Here is an 18,001-nt window from a genome sequence, read left to right as displayed (position 1 = left end):
AATTATATCGCTTTTTTATTTTTTATTTTTTCAGTTTCGGCTGTACGACACGTATTTACAAACTGACAGACAGTCAGTCAAACAGACAGATGGGTAAAATTATGGTATATTTTATTCCAGCTTATTTGAACCTATTTAATTGAGCTGAGAGTGAGTCATAGGATCCTGAGCGAGTTACTGACTAGCTTGATGAACGTAAAACTATCTTTAAAATCCTCTAAAACTAACTTGATGGTGATGAATACTACCTGTGGGAGTTCAGGCATTTTGTTCATGAGCACCTGTACTTTTTTTTGTAATCTAAACTGACTGCCTCTCTCTCATTAAATCAATAACAATTACTCTTTCACTCATAAAATCATGAAGACAGTACTTTATTATCCAGTTCCAGCCTTTTGAGATGAAACACCTTTAATGCAGCCAAATCAGCTTTTAACCCGCCCCGTCCCGGAGACGTGAATTCACCTCCTCATATGATGTGCACTCATATCCCGGAGACATAAACTAACGCGGCAACATTGCAAGGTCCCTAATTTGCACAATTTTCAATTTTCGCTAGTGATTTCACGAGTGATTATTGGCACGTATACATGGGACACCTTCCTCTATTACTCTATAAGATGCCAAGCAGGGACAATGCCTTACACCGCATAACCTCTCCCCCCCCCCTGCACGCCATGGTCTCGGCAATTCACCTGTTAGCAGTGACCTGGCCAATAAAGACATTCAGGGCCAGAGTGATTCCCCAATCGATGACAATGTGGAGGACAAAGTTTACATAGCATTAGAGGAAGAAACAGTCAGAAATGATGATCAGGTAATGTGGGAAAAAAAGGTCATGAATGGTGATGAGTTAGTGAGCGAAACAATGCTTATAATGCCTATATTACTGTTTGAAAACCAATATACTCTTGTACTACATATAAATTCGTACCAAGTAAATAAATAAATAGTGTTTATGAGTGGATAAAATAGTTACCCTCCCATAGAACTCGTTTTCTTTGGTGCCAGCCTGTTAGAAAGCCCAGTCAGGTAAGGAGGCACTCGTACCTGGATCGAGTATTTTAAACCTCAGGTGAGTGATTTCTCTATGAATTTTCGATGTTTCTCACCAAAAGCGAATGTTTGAGCCTAAAAAAAAAAAAAGGTCCAAAAATGTCGGGACTGGGGCGTACCACCGCCCAGAAAATGTTGGGAAGGGGCGGGTTAAGATTCTTTTAGAATGACTGCTTTTTAGTTTAATTTATTCTTGCTACCTTCAGACGATTTTATTCAGATTGGGTGAGCCTTGGAAAGGGTACATATAGCCTTCATTAACCCTTCCTTGAATAGACATCTTTCCTTAATTAGGTGAAGTCGTATGGTGGTAGCAAGAGTAATAGTCTCATCTGATTGTACGCTTCACAACGGTTGATTTTAAATTCCATGTCAGTACCTCAGGTCTAGATGTTAATTGGCTGGGACAAAAAGAGGTGGCTTCACAAAAAGGACCCTCGGGCATTTCAACCCCTAATCAGTAAGGATTTCCCTTTTCCCGACGTGCACTCCTTGCTTCAGTGTTCTGCGCAGGAAATTTTAGTCTCCCAAATTTAGGTAAGTTAAGTTCCTTATAACTGTGGTGTAAATCTGGTGCTTTCATAAGTGAGTAAAGGTAAAAACAGATGCGGTAAAACACTGCCCAGGAAAAAAATAGTGCATCAGAATTAGTATGGGGGGTAAAATAGAAATTTCATAAATGAGTAAAAACGAAAATCAGACATTCCAGAATAACACAGAGGAGAATTTAGTCCCCGAAATAAGGCGTGTTCTTTTTCATACATGAAGCTCTCTCTCTCTCTTTTTCTCTCTCTCTTTTTTTATAAGACTAATATGCTCTAAAAATAAGCTACAGGAAAACTTAGACTCAAGAAATATGTCTCACCAATATGATATTAATACAGGGTGACCCCCAAAAAACTCCCACATTTCGAAAGGCTGTAGCACTGGCAGTAGTGAGGCAGGAGGGGCGGGGCTATGGTCTGTTGGTAGCCCAACCTCAACTGTCCTCAGTTGCAACATGGCGTGGTCGGGAGCACACCGTGCGTTCGCTGTCGAAGCATTCTTCACAAACAACCGTTCCGTGATTGCTGTGCAGAGGGCCTTTTGAAGACGTTTCAGTATTCCACAGAACCAAAATGTTCCAGATCGGAAAACCATCTTGCAGTGGGTTGAGAATTTCAGGGCAACAGGCTCAGGTTTAAAAAGAATATCACCTGGCTGACCTAGGAGCGCTCGTACGCCTGAGAATATTGAAGCATTGAGGCAATCTGTTGTCCAGTCTCCGAGAAGTTCTGCGCGGAAGCAAGCTTTAGCTGTTGGGATATCCCAGGAAAACTGCAAGGAGAATCTTACACAAAGACCTTCACTTCCATCCATACAAAATGATGGTTGTGCAAGAACTCAATGTGAGAGACTGGATTTGCCGCAGGGAGTTATGCGAGAACATTCTGCAATGTGTTCTGGAAGATGCTGTTCTCTTGTGCAGTGACGTAGCTCATTTTCATTTGAGTGGCTCTGTAAACTCATCGACCCCAAACTCTTGAAGCCCTGAAGGTTGCAACTCAGCAGGAGGTAGCCGCTGTTCCACCCGACATGACCCGTCGAGCCATGGCAACCTTCAGAAATCGCCTCCAAGCGTGTATAGACAATGACGGCCACCATTTGGAGGATGTCATCTTTAAAACATGATGAATAAAAACTGTATTGAATGAAGTTTCATGTGTGCAAATAATATTTTGATTATCTTTAACCAGTTTATTTTTCATTTACCTTTGAAATGTGGGAGGTTTTTTGGGTCACCCTGTATATGCAGTTCAGTACCCTTGTCAGCCACTGTGTACGTTATCCTATTCTTATTGTCAAGGACTTTTTGTGTCACTATTGCAGTATACGGTATATTCCTTACCTATCCTAACCATTTCCCCTACTTATCCAACTTATATCATTCTCTCTTACATACCCCTTTATTTCCTCTTCCACCACCACCCTCTCTCTCTCTCTCTCTCTCTCTCTCACACACACACACACACACACACACACACACACACACACACACACACACACACACACACACACACACACACACACACACACACACACACACACACACACGCACACACACATCAGACGAAATTATGCTTAACTCCCATCACATCATAACCGCAACACAGATCTCTCCTTCCCCTGCACCTTCCCCTCCTTCCCTTCCCTTCCCTTCCCTTCCCTTCCCTTCCCTTCCCTCCCTCCTCTTACCTTCTTCCTACTTGGCAAATCATCTCTCCTCCCGTTCATGCCTACAATGCCTTCACTCCCTCCCTTCCTTCCATTTCTTCGTTCACTTTCATTACTCCTTCCCTTCACTTCCGTCCTTATTCCCCTTCTCTCTCTCTCTCTCTCTCTTTCCTTCCTTCCTTCCTTTATTTTCTCTAATCTTTCTCCTTTCTTCCTCTCCTTTCCTTTTACACTTCTTCCCTTTCATTTCTTCCTTCATTCCATCCTTCCTTTCGTTTTTTCTTCTCTTTCCTTCCTTCATCCTTTCCTTCCTCAATTTATATTACTCTTTCCATTCATTCTTACCCCACCTCCCTCTGCTCCTGAGTATTAACAATTCATTCCCTTTCCTTCTCTCACTTCCCTCCTTCCTCTTCATTCCTCAGACTCACTCGCCCCAGCCACGCACCATATCATCAACTACCATCCCTCTTATGATTACTTCTGCCTCTACCTGTTTCTCTTTAACTAGTGCTCCATAAAAAATCCTGGCTCATTCCCTCCCGTCCCTTATCCTGGCCCCGCTAACTGTATGGTGTGTGCTGGGTGTACCACATTCATTATAGTCAGGACTTGGGTTACCTAAAAAGAACTGACAAGCGTTTTGCTTCGCCGGACTTTCAAAAACGCAGACACCGCCGCTTTTGGCATCATCATCATCATCATCATCATCATCAATATCATCATCATCATCATCATCATGACCCAATTTCCATCTATTACAGATGTTTGTGTTTGTGAGAGGGAGCCAGGATTTCATAGGCTTGAATGATACGTGGATGACTGTACAGCCCATTCCAGTGGACATGCTGCTGATACATCTCTCACTTTGTTTTACTTTGGTTAGGGTTTACAGTTAGAATGATGAAGATGACGGAAGGTGAAATATTAACAGCATGTCTACTGAAATGCATAGCAGTCATTTACACATCACTGAATCCTGGCTCCATCTCACGAGCTTAAACTTTATTACCCCTCTCACGGTTTTCATACGCGTTTGACGAGTATGATCTACTCCCCTCCCCTCACGGTTTTCATACTCATTTAGACGCATATGAACCACTGGATAAAAAAAAAAAAAAAAAAAAAAAAGGCGTATGATCTGCTTTCATACGCATTGTAGGCTCGTGTGTCTGGTGTGCCTAACAGTAAACGTGTGTCTCGCTGGTCTAAGTTGCTAGTGACAATCTCTTGCTTTTTGTATCTATTACAATTAATCTCGGTTTTACTGGGGCCAGAAAATAGAACTATAACAAATTTTCGTGTGTTCTATACACTATATAATGAAAAATTTGATAATATAATGAATAATTAGTGACGAGTAAGAGAATAAGTGTATAACACTTTCTTACGATGCAGCACCAGCTGTTCCTCTCCCCGGCCTTTCCCTCCCTCTGTCTCGCAGTCTACCTATCATCCACAAATGCCTTACAGTACACTTACATTTCCAAAAATATTAACAAGAAGCGGTGCCAAGGCACAGCATACCCGTCCCCTGCAGTCATTTTAGTGCTGACGTATAAACACAACAGGATATCTAGTCAAAGACGTCACATGTCATGTTTGGAGTAAATCGTGTGAAAATTGGCAACATTATGCCTGTCTGAAATTTTAGGCCCGACCCACCTGACATTGACCCACTTACAGTTAACTGAGGGGTGACCCCCCTGATGTAATGAGGCCTGCTATCGGATGCAGATTTGAAAGATGCAACTTTGCGTTTTGGTTTCATGTCGATATGACGAATTTGGAAGGAGTTATGGGGAAAAAACGATTTTCACCCATCCCCATAAATATAGATAGATAGATAGATACATAGGTATAGATAGATAGATAGATAGATAGATATCTTGGAAGGAGGTGTCATCGAGACTAATGTGGGTGAAAGCAAAATCTGAACGTGAGTTGTGGGTGTTTGTGAATGCATATGGGCCTAGTAGTGAAAGGGATGAAGAAGAGAGGGAGTCTTTCTGGAATGATGTTGATGAGTGTCTGCAGAGTGTTGAAGGGAATGTGAATGTGGTAATGAATGGAGATCTGAATGCTAGAGCAGGAAATGTAGCAGTTGAAGGTGTAGTTGTATGTATGGTGTGCCTGGAAAAAATAAAAATGGGGAACAAATGATAATGGTTGTTCGTTGAGTTTAGAGATGGTAATTGGAAATACCTTGTTTGAGAAGAAAGATATTTATAACTATACACGGGTGAGACAGGAGGGTGGAAGGGTTGTTGATAGAGCATTGATGGACTATGTGGTTGTGTCCAAGAATGTAATAGGAAGATTGTTGGATGTGAGAATTTTGAGAGGGAAGGGTGGAGGTATGTCTGACCAATACCTGATGGAGGGAAAGTTGAGAGAGTAGGTAAGAGATAGGCGAGAGCTAGGACAGTTAGGTGTGGCAGGGAGGTTTTGAATGTGAGCGAGTTGGATAAAAGAGAGAAAATGATAGGAGTATCAGGAGAAACTGAAAGATGAGTGGAACGCAGTGAAAGATCAGGAGAATGGCAGTGTGGTGGAGGAATGGCAGTTGTTTAAATGTGCTGTGGTGGGGCATGCGGTAGAGGTGTGTGGTGTGAGGCGAGTGGGTGGTGGTGTAAGAAAGGGAAGTGAATGGTGGTGCGAGGCAGTAAGTATGGCTGTGGCTGAGAAGAGACGTGCATATGATGTGTGGCTGCAGAGGAAGGATGGGTGTCATATGAGAGGTATAAGGAAAAGAGGAAGAGGGCGGGAAAGGATGTGCGCGATGTTACAGTAAAGTGGCAGCAAATGAGAGGTGGGGTAGGCGGCTGACTGAGAATTTTCAACAGAATAAGAAAATGTTTTGGAAGGAGGTGAATAGGGTACGAAAGGGAGAGTCTGGGAAGGAAAAGCGAGTAAAAGCAGAGGATGGAAGGATGTTAATTGAGATGGATGCAGGTAGGGGGAAATGGGTAGAGTATTTTGAAAGATTGTTAAAATGTAGAGGAGGAAAGGGAGGCTGAGATTGTGGCGGACGGAAGGGTGCAAGGAATAAATGTGTTGGGAGAGTTGAATGATTCCTTGATCACGAACTAGGAAGTGGAGAAGGCAGTAAAGGATATGAAAACAGGGAAAGCTGCAGGTATAGATGAGTATCCTGTGGAATGCCTGGAAGGTGGTGGAGCGACTATTGTTGACTGGATAGTAAGGTTGTTGAATGTGTGTTTTGTGCAAGGTATGGTGCCAATTGACTGCGCAAGTGTTTGTGTGGTCCCATTGTATAAAGGTAAGGGTGATAAGTATGAATGTACTAGTTTTAGGGTTATAAGTCTGTTGAGTGTTGTTGGTAAGGTGTATGGTAGAGTGTTAATTAAGAGAGTTAGAGAGGGTACAGAGGGAGTGATTGGTGATGAGCATTGTGACTCTTGGAGAGGAAGGGGATGTGTGGTTCAGGTGCTTGCTGTGAAATAGGTGTGTGAAAAGTATTTAGCGAAAGGTAAGGATGTGTTTTGGGCATTCATGCATTTAGAGAAAGCGTATGATAGAATCCATATGGAGGATTTGTGGACTGTTTTAAGATGGTATGGACTTGATGGTAGGTTACTAAAAGGAGTAAAAAGTTTTTACATAAATAGTAGCGAGTGTGTAAGAGTGGGAAATACTGTGAGTGATTAATTTCCCGTGGGAGTGGGGCTGCGGCAAGGATGTGTGATGTCACCTTGGTTGTTTAATATTTATATAGAAGGTGTTGTAAGGGAGGTGAATGCAAGAATGTTAGGTGGAGGTCTGAGTCTGGTGAATGTTGATGGTAGAGAGTGGAATCTGAAGCAGCTGTTGTTTGCAGATGATACTGCACTGGTGGTTGCTTCAGAGGAGAGATTGGGACAGTTGGTAGATGAGTTTGGAAGCGTGTGTGAAAGGAGGAAATTGAAAGTAAATGAGAATAAGAGTAAAGTGATAAAGTGTATGAGGTTAGTAGATTGTAGGAGGACGAATATAGTTTTGAATGGTGGTTGCTTGAGGAGGTAGAGTGTTTTGGGTCACATGTTGCTGTGGATGGAAGAATAGAAGCAGAAGTGAAGTTTGGAATGAATGAAGTAGGAAAGGTGCTGGGAGGAATGAAGAAAGTGATTAGATATCATTCGCTTAGAATGGATGTAAAGAGAAGGCTGCATGAGGGTGTTGTGGTACCAACTGCGTTATATGGGGCTGAAACATGGAATATGGGTGTAGCAGAGAGGAAAAGTTTGAATGTAATGGAGATGAGGTGTCTGAGGAGTATGTGTGGAGTGATGCGTATGGATCAAGTGAGAAATGATGAAGTGTGGAGAACTGGAGTTATTCGGGAGATGGCTGATCGAGTTGAGCAGAGAGTGTTGCGATGGTTTGGGGATATGGAGAGAATGGATAATGAGCGACTGGTAAATCAGATAAATGGATCTGACGTTAGACGTGTAAGGCTGAGAGGAAGACCATGAATAGGATGGATGGACATTGTGAAGCGAGCATTGGATGAGAGATGGATGTCTGTTGTGCAAGGAAGAGTGGCTGCGAGTGACAGAAATGAATGGAGAGAAATTGTGAATGAATAAACGATGACGCAACCCTGAGGGGATATTCTCTAGCATTTGTCTGATAAGCTGATCAGGTCAGGTGCAGGTAAGGAGATGGGTCTATTATGATGTGGCAGGGGTAAACCAGCTCTGCTGTCGAACCTTGCTGCGGATGTCACTGATTGCACTGTGCAGTTGACCCTTGTGTGGTGTGGTGCAGTGAGGATCTGTCCTTTCTCTGCTTTGGGACTAAGATGTGAATGAATGTTTGAGTGGATGAGTAAATTGGGAGTTTGTTATCCTGTCTCGGCTACCTCCCTTTCCTTGGGGGAAGCAGCCTAGGTATATAGATAGAAAGTAGATCTTTTGACTCTACAGCCTGGGCCTTTGCCCAATTTCGTCCAAAATTTAATCACGTGATCAGAAGGCCATAGCCTATCACCTGCCTATCACCCCTGAAATTTTAGTCACAATCACAGCAGTAGTTTTTGTGCAAAGTTGGTAACAGACAAACAGAGAGTCAGACAAACAAATAAACAAACAGAAAAAACGAGCAAAAACAATACTCATCCCCGAGCCTTTCCAGGGCGGGGTGGGGTAATTACCCAAAGACTATACAGTATATTATAACTACATTTGTGTTTGTATTACTTTGGTGTCCGACAAGAGACGGATTGTATTTAGTACTAACAATGGTACCCGGCATTTCCCTGGCCAAAAAAGGCAGACACCCTAATCTTATTGTTCTAGTTCAATCTTTCTTTCTACTGCAGAAAGACCATGTTTTGTACCTCTTATGCTTTTGAAGAGGGATTATATGAGGTCAAGGAACTTTCTGTTTCAGCTTTTGCAGACTAACACACAGTATTTGTGCACACTTGTTTACTATTACCGGTGACCTCAAATGACCTCTGACTGATGACCTCAAATGACCTTGGAGGTCAACCTCACAGCCTACGTCCGAATTGGAGGTCATGTGAGTCTCCAAGCCAAAAATTGGGCTGCTGGGTCCAGTCGTTCAAGCGTGTATTACTGGTGACCTCAAAATAATGACCTCCGACCAGTGACCTCAGATGACCTCGGAGGTCAACCTCACATAGAGGTCATGTGAGTCTCTATGCCAAAAATTGGGCTGCAGGGGTACCCAGCACTGCCTGGGCCAAAAAGGCAAACACTGTACTGGTGACCTCATATAATCCAAATCTGAATTTTGACATGCTTAAAACTATCCTTGGATCACCCTGATTCAGAATATATGTGGGTCAGGGGTTCTCTGGCCATTGTTTTGAGCCTGACTGAAGGACAAACAAGCAAAGAAGCAAACAAATAAACAATGTGGCTCTTTTATATATATAGTAAAAGTCCATTAATCCGAATGGCAGTGGACCGAGAATCATTCGGATCATCAAATTTTTCGGATTTTGAGGTGGGACCCCAAAGACACCTAATTTCATTTTTAACTTAAATTTTATCGAATGGATCCCTTTTCATTCATTCATAATGCAATATGGCACATATTAACATTACGTATTACACACATTTTTTACTTAATAATGTATTACTGAAGACACGAACTGTAATTGGTGAATTAAGAGATGTTATGGGCTGCTTAACTCACCAGTAATGTGTAGTGTTGAAAACAGCAGTTGTAGGCAGGTAAATCCAATTAGAGAGAGTAAGTCCAGGGTAAATAATAATATGCACGTATTGTAGCCTAAAAGCACAATTCGCTGTCAGACAATTCGCCATCAAAGTATGGACAATTCCCCGTCAGGACGATTCCCTGTCATTTATTTACATATCAATTTATTTAGCATGTACCCTAGTTTTTGAATACTTGCACCTCTTCAAAGTCGTTTTAAAATATACCCAGGATGTTTTAGTACCAGTGGAAATTAATGAAGACAGCTACGGGTGATGCTGGAATATAATTCCAAGTCAACTACAGAGAGATAGAAACAAGTTAATTGTCTAAAAGTGCAACTTATAAATGATATCCAAAGCCAACGCTATTGAATGAACATAGACTAATAGATCCCCTTGAAAATGAGTTATTAAAGTATCAATTAATAAATACTTGGGAAGTGTGATAAGTAGGGATGGAGGTTTGAAGGGTGAAGTGCTTGAAAGGGTACAGCAGGGAAGAAAGGTTGCTGGTTCCTTGAAAGCAGTGATAAGAAACAGGGAAGTGAGCATGGAAGTGAAAAAGGTACTACATGACAGTATTGTGATACCAACTCTAACGTATGGAAGTGAAGCTTGGACGTTGTTGGAAGGACACAAGTCAAGAGTGGGAGCAGTGGAAATGAGTTATTTAAGAGGAACCTGTGGAGTCACATGGGAGAGACAGGCTGACAAATGAGGATATAAAGGAGCATTGTGGTGTGGATGTGGATGTGATAGGAAGCGTTAGGAGGAATACAATGAGGTGGTTTGGCCATGTGGAGAGGATGGAGGGTGAAAGACTGACGAAGAGAGTGTATGTGAGTGAGGTGGAGGGGGGAGAGGTAGGAGGAGGCCGAGGATGAGATGGAGGGATGGGGTAGAGAGGTATATGAGAGAGGGGGGTGTGAGTTGGGAGCAGAGCAGTGAAATGACGAGGGACAGGGCGACGTGGAGGCGATTTGTTTGCGGCCATCCCGAATGGGATTGAGGCATCTGGCAATAGATAGATAGACAGATATTTATAGAATGATGGGGAATTGTCCAGGGTGTGATTTGTCCTGACGGTGAATTGTCTTGTTATTTTTGTGATGGCGGTTGACTTGACAGTGAATTGCCCTGAAACCATCAGTGGATTTACCTGCCTGGTTGCTTATGCACTTCAGCCAGTCACGGATATCAGTCTGCCTGACAGCGTGTGCACGTTTCTTGTAGAACTCGTTTTGCAAGATGTGGAAACTGATCACCTCAGCCCCATTGTAATGATTACTTTGTTCAATGAAATACGCCAGTTTATCAAAGTATACAGAAGCTTCCTTCCATGAAACTTCCATGACCACACCGCTTGGCACTTTGGCGCATTTGGCACCCAGTTTAATTTTTTAAATTTTGATTTATTGTACTTTTGGAGTTTTTGTCAGCATTGTTCAAATATTCGGATTATTGGGATTTTCGGATTATCAGTGCTTGGATTATGGAACTTTTACTGTATATATATATATATATATATATATATATATATATATATATATATATATATATATATATATATATATATATTTACATCCCTAGGTCACAAGAAAGTTACACTTTTTGGCTTTCAAATGCAATAAAAGGAATAATTAGTATCTGTATTAGATTCTGTTCTGTACGTACTTTCAGCGAGGGGGAAATATCTGGCCAGGCCCAAACCAGGAGGCGGAGTAGGAGCGTGTTGACCAAGTTTCCTCAGTGGGTTAAGCCCTAACCGCCCGGCTGACGTGTACAGCTGTCACAATTCAGGGCATGGAGCGCCATTTGCTGACGTCACATACTGCACTCATCTTCCCGCCACCCTTTGAACTCATGACCATTTTCTATGATACCCACAGGATAGGTAGGACCCCCAGGAACCCTGTGGTTGCACGGTTCAGTCTGTAAACGGCAGTGGTAGCATGAAGAGCCATGTCTTCTTCCTCGTCATCGTCTGATTCCCTTGCATTGCGTGAAGGGCCAATCACCTGATCAACCCCCACAAAAGTTCTGCCTGTAGTGCCCGGGAAAGGGCTAAGTGATAGTGCAATTGGACGTGCCTTCAACAACACCATGTTCTTACGGACATTCAGCGAGAGCATATCCTCAGAAGAGAGGAAGAGCTACCATGTGGAGAGCAACCTCTCTCTCACACTCCTACCCCTACCCACTCTTCGATGCCAGAGAAGGCTCTGAGACTTCTTCAGGAAGAGGGAGGAGCCTATGAAAGTGATGAATTCGGCGAGGAGGTGATTGATGACCCAGAATATTGGGAAGGTGATCATGGACCTGGCAGTCATCTGCAGAATAAATGCCTCAGAGCCGTTTCTCCCACACTCTCATCGCCTGCTCGCTGATGTCTCGTCCTTCAATGCTCCCCAACACCTCAGCTTAGCACCTGAAGGGGTGGTTCACCACAACTGGGCCATTTGGGACTGGTATTTCCCACACGGGCCCCACGTGGAGATACGCAGCACCAAGAGTCTCCCCAGGCAAGTTCCGCTTCAGATGAGCCATCACCCACTTACATCCCCACCTCCCACACCTCTCCCTCTCCTTCCCCTTTACCCCATACCCATGGACGTGCACGTGGGCTTGCACATGTGATAAAGAAACGTCCTGGAACTGCCAGACGGCCGGTCTACCACATGTGTGTAGAGTCGATACCTTTGTGTGGGTGAATGGTGCCAGTTTCAGTCGTCTGTGCCAGCAATTGATGAGGAGGGTGCAGGTGTGCAGGAAGATTAGCTTTCCCCCAGGCCCTGGACTATTAGCAGTTTGTTCAGGGCCATTTTCATGATTGCTATCATGCAATACTTGGTGGAGGAGATCAATTTCCACCAGGCCATGGGTGTGCAGTGGCCGGACGTGGCTGCCAGCGAGAGCACACACGTGTGACTGGATACCTGTGGAGGTGGGGGAAATGTTTGTGTGGCTCGCCCATACCATATTGATGGTGCACGTAAGAAAACTTGTGCTCCATGACTATTGGTCGGTAGATGAACTTGTGATCACTCCTGTCCTCGGTAAGTATATGGCCCATGACAGGTACACCTGGCCATCCTAAGGTTTCTTCACTTCAACAGAAATTACAGGCATGCACCGAACGACAGGTTATGGAAAATAAGCCCAATCCTAACAATGCTCAAGGAGTCATTTTCCATGGTTTTTCGTTCATACCAGAAAGTGGTTATTGATGAGTTGCTGATGTTATTCAGGGGCAGGCTGGCATTTATCCAGTATGTGCCCTCAAAGCGTCACCGATTTGGCCTCAAATTCTTTGTGCTTTGTGACAGCAAAACCGGGTATGTGCTGAATGTGATAGTTTATTGGCAACAGATGTTGATATACCTAATGATGATCCTCATGCGTTCTCTGCATCGGTCATGAAAGTGCTCATGGAAAGGCATTTCAAGGGGCACCACATTCTGTATACCGATAATTATTACACTGTCCCGGCATTGACCAAGTGTTTGCTTGACCATGGTACTGGGTCTTGTGGAACTGTTAGGGCCAACAGAAAGAATTTCCCTGTTTTTCCAGTAAATACTGAGAAAGAAACCCTTCTGACCAAGAAATGTGGCAACATAATAGCCTTTCTCTGGCATGACAAGGTACAGGTTAACATGTTATCTACAGTACATAAGGATGTAGTGGAGGAAACTGGGAAACAGACTACAGGACGAGGGAACCCGTGATAAAGACAGATGCTGTTAACGAGTATAATATCAAAATGCGGCTGGTTGATAAATCGGACACGCAAATTGGTGAGGTTGATTGCCTATGTAAGTCCTGCATGTTGTACAAGAAGGCGTTTTTACACCTTCTTGATATTGCCGTGCTGAACAGTTACATACTGTTCAAGGAGCTCGTCAGGAAACCTCTCTCTCTACGAGAGTTTGAAAGTGAGCTGACATGCAAACTCCTTGAGGAATATTCAACTGCTCATATGACAGGTGCTAGGCGGGGGACAGCGGGTACAGCAGACAGTCCCAGTTGTGCTAAGTGTTTCCAGAGGCACAAGCTGGTGGAGACTGGCCATACCAAAGCAGGTCGTCAGGCCTACAGGCGGTGTCACGTCTGTCATACAACCAAACACCGTCCCCCAGCATGAAAAGAGACCTCATACCAATGTGCAGAGTGCAAGGTCCCCCTATGCCCTAAATTTTTTTCCGAGTATCACTCCGAGCGTTAATACTGTGCAGGCGTGTGGGAAAATGTAAACATTGTACAAGAAAGCACAAGTTTGTGTATTTGTACAAATATGTGAAATGCTGGATATTATAAGTAAGTGCTATGATATATGTGTTTTATAAAAGGTCCTACAAATGCAGTGCAAAAAGTGTTACTGTTTATTGGATATTGGTGAAAAATTATTGGTAATACCTTGAGTTAGCCTACCTGTTACCTTAAAGAAAACCACTTCTGAATGGGCCAGCAAGAAAATCACCTGGTTGGCTATAACTAAATTATTTCACTCGATACTCAGGTGAATTGTGCTGAATATGAGCATCAGTGTATTTGTGATGTGAAGTACAAATAATGTACGTTGTGTATAACATTCATAAGATTTTCACAATGCCCCTGTTTAGTACAAATCAGTCTGAATTACAGTACAAGTAATTACCTCATACTCAACGAGAACGCGTGAAAAAGCCACAGCATTTACTTGTCAAAGTGCAATAACCAGTACTCGTGATGTCATGTGCAATTTTAAGTGTCGTAGTAAAGGGAAAATATTATGATTGATCGAACAAGTGAGCGCAGAAAAAACGAAGAGATATTTCTTTTCCCACACACCTTCAGGGCATAGTGGCACTATGAAACGGGTGGAAAACCCTTTGGGGAGCCACATGGGTAGGGCGATGACATCCTAACAATGGTGAGTAAGGAGAACTAGGGAAACGAGTGGAATTTACCACATTCCATCCAAGGTGACACAGGCAGTGTTATAATCATTACTCTAGTCAGTGCTGGCAGTGCTAGCCATCGAGGCCAAGGCCACGGCCAGTGGCGATTGGTCGGATCCGCTTTGCCAAACAGGAAAACCACTCGTCTTCCACTCATCCTTACTTATCGACGGGACCACCTACCTTCATTGGAAAGGGGAAGAGTTGTTGAGTCTTATGAGCTTTCATCTGCTTCTCTAGCTATTACAATCTGGCAGATATTAGGATTTGAAGTAAGGATATATTTGCCTAAATCTCGGAAATCCCCCATAAGGAGGAGTGGGCGACGGCCCGGAACCAGCGGCGGCTGGACGTTGAGGAAGGAAAAGAAAAATTAAATAATGTAACATTAGGTAAAAAATAATCGGCTGAAAAAAAAGTAATATCTATTTGTAGTTACTTACCCAGTCATCAGTCTATCTATCTATCCTTCTATTTATCTATCTGTCTGTCAACCTCCTTGTCGATTCTATACGTGCATTTCTGTTTACCTGTGTAATTATCTGTCTGTCTACATATCCATTTATCTGTACTAAGTTATGTGAGATCGCATAGCTTGTTATGAATTTTAACTGAAGGTCTATTTATCTATCTATTGCCAGACGCCATAATCCCGTAAGTCCTTCACAATATTTGTCGAATATCAGTGATCATTGTTTAGGAAAGAGAGAGAGAGAGAGAGAGAGAGAGAGAGAGAGAGAGAGAGAGAGAGAGAGAGAAAGAGAGAGAACAACTAGATTGGGGAACTGAAAGCTAGTGTTACAGAATAAGTGTAAGGTGTATTTTTGTTTTTTCACTGACATATTTAACTTTTCCATGACACCTTACGCTTTTTCTCCCTTCCCCCCAGACTCATTACCCTTTCTTATTTACTCCCAAACCTTGACTCTCCACCTTATTCTCGGTCTCCCACGTCTCCTTCCAGGACGTTATTCTCATACACTCTTCAAAGTCACACTCACTCCAATCACTGTCTATGGCCGTACCACCTCAAATGAATCGTCTTTATTCATCCTATCACTCCATCCTTCACTCTGCATTCATCACCATCCTATTTATTATGTTTACTACTTTCCATTATAATCATCACTATCTTTTTAACTATGTTCCTTTCATTATCATCATTACCATTATTGTCCTGTAAATTTTTCACGTATCCTCCCATCATCATCATCATCATTATCATCATTCTATCCTTATATCCCACCATTAACCACCAGCTGCTGGGGGTTCTGGGCATCACTCACTACTAATGGGGGATTTCCGAGATTTTGGCAAAAATACCCTTACTTCAAACCCTAGTATCTACCAAACTATAATAGCTACAGAAGCAAATTAAATCTCATGACTCGACAACTCTTCCTCTTTTCAGTGAAGGTATCCCGAGGTCTCTAGATGGTCCCATCGATGAATAAAGATGAGTTGAAGACGAGTGTTTTTTTACGTTTGGCTGGGCCATGATCTAAGTAGGGGAGGTCAGCCAGACAGTGCGCCGCGTGAGCCGCATGACGTCACATCAGCCCTCTGGCGAGCGGGTTCAGCTTGTCCCATTCTGTGCTCTCTCCTTGCTCTTGTCAGTTACCATTCAGATCCGTTAGCAAGCTGATAGCAATCGAAATAGCAAATAAACAAACAAGCAGGTCAGCGACTAGCAAGAAAATGAAATTGAACATAGTAACAGAGAGAGAGAGAGAGAGAGAGAGAGAGAGCATGAATGAATGAATGGGGACACCATGATCTAGACACCACAGCATCAAGCCCTGGGAGAGAAAGAGAATGAATATTATATACACCAATAAATATGGTTGTATTTTTTCACACTATTAAATGATGGAAATTACATTGATCTCTTCATTTTCCCGTCTAAGAGCAATCATAAACGCTGCTTGCGTTATTATACATATATATATATATATATATATATATATATATATATATATATATATATATATATATATATATATACATAATATTATTATATATACATGTAGATAGATAGATAGATAGATAATAAGTGTGTATGTGCTCGAATGTGTATTTGTGTGTGGAGGTTTTTGTTATTTTGTTATTTTCATTCCCTTAGCCGTATCGCCACCTCACCTTGGTGGGAAGGTGCGATGAAGTATAAAACAAAAAATATAGATAGACAGATAGACAGATAGGAGAAGCATAAATTAAGTCCTGCTGTGGAATGTTACAGGCGGACGATAATGTGATTTATTGGCGTATTGATTATGGTTATGGTAAATGGTTATAAAGACATAAAATTTACTGTAGGAGGGATGAAGCTATGAATGAAGCAGTGTGGTCGAATCTCAGATAGTGCGTCCTGGCCGACGCCAGCCAGCCAGCCTTGAGAGCAAGGATTGGGAAGGCAATGGGGCTCGTGTAACGTCACGCAGGCGGGGATTCCCTGCTGTCTGACTGACCTTCCCTTCTTAGATCATGGGCTTGGCGGATCCGACTGTGCGCCACTGGCCGTGGCCTTGGCCTTGGTGGCTAGCGTTGGGAGCACTGACTGGAATGGAGACTGTAACGCTGCCCGTGCTGCCTTGGATGGAATGTGGTAAATTCCACTCATTTCCTCACTTCTCCTTATTTACCATTGTAAGGATGAGTCATCACCTTGTCCATGTGGCTCCCCAAAGGGTATTCCGCCCATTTCATAGTGCCACTATGCCCGTAGGTGTGTGGGGAAGGAAATCTCTCTTTTTTTTTTTTTTTCTGTACTCACTTCTTCCATCAATTATAATATTTTCCCTTTACTCCGACACTTATAATTACACTTGACATTACGATTACAGGTAATTGCACTTTGACAAGTAAATGCTGTGGCTGTTTCACACATTATCGTTGAATATGAGTAATTATTGGTACCATAATTCAGACTGATATGTACTAATCAGGGGCATTGTGGAAATCTTAAAAATTTTTATACACAACTTACATTATATGTACTTCACATCAAAAATATACTGATGCTCATATTCAGCACAATTCCCCTGTGTATCGAGTGAAATAATTTGGTTATAGCCAATCAGGTAATTTTTTTTTGGCCCGCTAACAAGTTTTTTTTTTTTTTATGCGAGGAAGAAGGAACCAAAGGCCATGAGCCCGCAGTAACAGTTCCCTCCAAGAGAAAAACAAAATACAATATAGAGCCAAATTCAAGATCCGATCATTTTGAGATGCCTGGACACACTGCGTTTGAAAGACTGGAGATCATAGGCAGCAGGAAATACAGACAGAGGGAGACAGTTCCAGAGCTGACCTGTTGCATAAATGAAAGACTGGGAGTAACGGTTAACTCTTGCATTAGAGAGTTAGACAGAAAAGGGATGAGAGTTTGCTGCCAGACGGGTGCTACGCGCCCGTCGTAGAGGTGGAGGAATGCAAGCAGACAGTTCAGAGGAGCAGTCATCATTAAAGTAGCGATAGAAAAGAGATAAAGATGCAACAGTGCAGCAAAGAGACAGAGGTTGAAGGGAGTCAGTAAGAGGAGGAGAGTTAATGAGACGATAAGCCTTTGACTCCACCCTATTGAGAAGAGCTGTATGT

Source organism: Coenobita brevimanus, chromosome 59 (genome assembly GCF_032717465.1).
Source record: "Coenobita brevimanus isolate Jiangsu-jjx chromosome 59, ASM3271746v2, whole genome shotgun sequence".
Taxonomy (NCBI): domain Eukaryota; kingdom Metazoa; phylum Arthropoda; class Malacostraca; order Decapoda; family Coenobitidae; genus Coenobita; species Coenobita brevimanus.
This window is presented reverse-complemented; position numbering follows the sequence as displayed.